The sequence below is a fragment of the Eurytemora carolleeae genome, unplaced genomic scaffold (genome assembly GCF_000591075.1).
Source record: "Eurytemora carolleeae unplaced genomic scaffold, Eaff_2.0 scaffold2894, whole genome shotgun sequence".
NCBI classification, from domain to species: domain Eukaryota; kingdom Metazoa; phylum Arthropoda; class Copepoda; order Calanoida; family Temoridae; genus Eurytemora; species Eurytemora carolleeae.
Window position 1 is genome coordinate 1 of NW_019398778.1, and position 3,856 is coordinate 3,856.

Sequence of the window (3,856 nt, forward strand, 5' to 3'; positions counted from 1 at the left end):
CATCAGCATATCAGAATCCACATCAGCACACTACATAAAATACCAGAGTTTAGAATAGGTCTAGATACTCCTAGAGTCATCAGCATATCAGAATCTACATCAGCACACTACATAAAATACCAGAGTTTAGAATAGATTTAGATACTCCTAGAGCCATCAGCATATAAGAATCCACATCAGCACACTACATAAAATAACAGAGTTAAGAAAAAGTTTAGATACTCCTAGAGCCATCAGCATATCAGAATTCTCATCAGCACACTACATAGAATACCAGAGTTTAGAATATGTTTAGACATATAGAGCCATCAGCATATCAGAATCTACATCAGTACACTACATAGAATACCAGAGTTTAGAATAGGTTTAGATACTTATAGAGCCATCAGCATATCCGAATCTATATCAGCACACTACATAGAATACCAGAGTTTAGAATTTCAATAGGTTTAGATACTACTAGAGCCATAAGCATATCAGAATCCTCATCAGCACACTACAAAAAATACCAGAGTTTAGAATAGTTTTAGAAACTCCTAGAGCAACCAGCATATCAGAATCCACATCAGCACACTACATAGAATACTAGAGTTTAGAATAGATTTAGATACTTCTAGAGCCATCAGCATATCATTATCCACATCAGCACACTACATAGAATACCAGAGTTTAGAATAGGTTTAGATACTCCTAGAGCAACCAGCATATCAGAATCAATATCAGCACACTTCATAGAATACTAGAGTTTAGAATAGGTTTAGATACTCCTAAAGCCATCAGCATATCAGAATCAATATAAGCACACTACATAGAATAATAGAGTTTAGCATAGGTTTAGATATTCCTAGAACCATCAGCATATCGGAATTCTCATCAGAATACAACATAGAATAACAGAGTTAAGAAGAGGTTCAGATACTCCTAGAGCCATCAGCATATCAGAATCCACATCAGCACACAACACAGAATACCAGAATTTAGAAAAGGTTTAGACACTTCTAGAGTCATCAGCATAGAATATTAGAATTTAGAATATCATTTTGAATATTTTAGATATTATTTATTAGATATTTAGATATTTCGCAACTGGCGTTGCCCTGGGTTATACAAAAATCAAGTATCGTGCCGTATTTCTTTGGGCAGAACCGTAAGCTCCTCTACTCTCATCCCTTATCATGATAAATCAAAACACAGGAAAAAGGCTTCAAGTTTTATTGTGGAACAGAACTTCAGTCTAATAATAAAACTTTTTTAGGATCACAGAAAAAGCATTGACGAGCATAATATAAACCATTTCTTATCAAAACAAAGGCATTACACTCATCAGGCATTCCTGGGGATCACCTCTATCAGCTCATCATATGTAGGAGGCCGCTATATAACCCTCAGAGAGAATCCTAAAGCAGCACTTCTTCTTTTCTTCTTGATCTCCTTCTTATCCTCATCCTTCTTCTCCTCATCCTCCAGGAAAACCTCATCATCCTCCTGAAGAATCACCACTTCCTCGAACCCATCCTTCTGCTGAGGCCCGGAGACCTCCCCTCCGAAATCACTCCTGACTCCGTAAGAACCAGGAGTAGGCTGACTCTAAGATGCCAGCCGGCTCCTCAGCAGTAGAACCAGCTCCACTCACCTTCAGTCTTCTCATCCTCATCCTCTTCAACTTACCAGGCCTAGAACTATTCTTCTTTTTCACTCCAGACCTCTTCTTAGGAGTACTCAGAGCAGGGTTCTTTCTCATCCTTCCATCTGGTTCTCTCTTCATACTCCCAGTCAGAGGACAACTAATTTAACCAAACCATCCTCTTCCTCCTCACTTGAGTCTCAGCTCTCCTCTTCTTCAAACACTCCGCTTCTCCTCCAGAGAATTACACACAGCCAGTCTCAACCTCCTCTCTACCTCCTCCACAACCGGAGCTTTCTCATCGAATTTTCTCATGTGAAATAATCTCATACCATCATATAGTCCTCCGTAGAATTGTTGAAACCCTACATCTTTCTCCATCCTGAGAAAAAACTTGCTTATCTCCGAGGGGTTCAATCTTGTCCATGAGGTTTTCCTGGAGGATGAGGAGAAGAAGGATGAGGATAAGAAGGAGATCAAGAAGAAGAGGAGAGGTGCTCCTCGGGGGTTCTCTCTGAGAGTTATGGAGCGGCCTCCTACATATGATGAGCTGATAGAGGGGATTCCCATGGTTGCCTTCCCTGAGGATTTGGAGATGGAGTTGGAGATTCCTTGGGAAGAACGGTTCTTTTAAACATTTCAGATAGTGTTATAAACTTATATCTGTATTATTTCCAAGTGAATAGTGAATTTCAGGTAGTTTCCAGCTATTGGAGAAGTCCAGTCGCGGGGTGCAGATATAACTCTTGTTCGTTTCTCGCTGGTGGCGAGTGTTACGCTAGCACATGCAGCGTAGAAGGAGTCAGTGAATGTGGATTGCAGGGAGGATCTATTCACCCCTGTACTGTATAGGTGTTCTGTACGATTGTTTTCTAGAAAGAGTTGGAATCACAGAACCTGTTCTTACCGACAACATTTGCGCATACTACGCAGACGCAGCGGACTTGTGTGTTTTTTACAGTTTGCAGTATATACGAAAGTCGGATTATTAAAATTAGTTGTGTTATAGTATGTATTCGTGATTATTATCGTGCTGAAATCAGCGGACTACTGTGGTAATTATGATTATAAAATTTTAAAGTATTCTTTTGTGTTTTTTGTATTGTATATTATGATTATTAGCTTGATTGCAGTTTTTTAATGCCTGATGAGTGTAATGCCTTTGTTTTTTTAAGAAATGGGTTATATTATGCTCATCAATCTGATCCTAAAAAAAGTTTTATTTACTAGACTGAATAAAACTGTGTTTTGATTCATCATGAGAAGGAATGAGAGTAGAGGAGCTTACGGTTCGGCCCAAAGAAACTCAGCATGGTACTTGATTTTAGTATAACCCAGGGCAACGCCATTTGCGAAACAATATATATTTGGATTTTTCTAAAGCTTCTAAAAGTTCCTAAGCTTAGACTTATTGCAAAAATTAAAGCACACGGAATCCAGGAGATGTTCTAAGGTGGATGTCGGAATGGTTGTCAGGTCGTAATCAGAGAACAGTCATAAATGGAAGCTTTTCAGATTGGGCAGAGGTAATCTCTGGGGTTCCCCAGGGATCGGTACTTGCATCCATTAACGATCTGAACACTTTCTCTCAGCTCATTAGTATCAAGAATAAATTTGTAGATGATACTAAGCTAGGTCATAAAGTTCATACAGATAGGGATCGAGAAGTACTTCAGGATTGTGTAGACAAACTGCTTGTATGGGCAACAGACTGCGCTGAGTGCTCTTTGTCTAGTCGTTCACTTAACTAAACCAACCTTACTGCTGATACTTGTGGATTCTTTTGGTCCAAGCTTTGTTGTTATTGTGGTGTCCATCGTCTTCATTTGTATCTTTTTTATCTGTTGCGTAGCTTCAAGCGATCTAAATATTCGAATTCAGGAAAATCCTCAAAATAATAAATTTTTTTATGATTTGTTTTTTATGAACTGACCTCGATATTATCTTATCCTGCTTCCCAATAGATTTAAACAGAAGCTTGACTTGAGCTGGAAAAAAAAGTATTTTATATGAATAAAAAAAACAATTATTAGAAGAAAAAGGTTCAAACAGACTGTCGACCCAAGAGGTGCATTAAATGCATGCCCGATTCACAACGGCACTTTTTAAACCTTTATCCGAGCAATAATAAGGAAGATATCAATATTTTCCACATAAAAAATGTTAGATTCTGAAAACTTACTTTATTTAAAGAGAAAACATTTGAAAATTATCAATATTCAGAGAGGAAAA

At 38.1% G+C, this 3,856-nt stretch overlaps 1 long non-coding RNA gene across 1 annotated transcript; it reads right to left on the reverse strand.

Moving 5' to 3' along the window:
• Window positions 1–620: 620 nt before the first annotated feature.
• Window positions 621–3,614, reverse strand: LOC111717636 (uncharacterized). Its single transcript, XR_002768858.1, has 3 exons — window positions 3,558–3,614; window positions 3,382–3,487; window positions 621–650 (listed from the first exon to the last, which is right to left on the reverse strand). It is a non-coding gene; the product is annotated as an uncharacterized LOC111717636 (long non-coding RNA).
• Window positions 3,615–3,856: the final 242 nt, after the last annotated feature.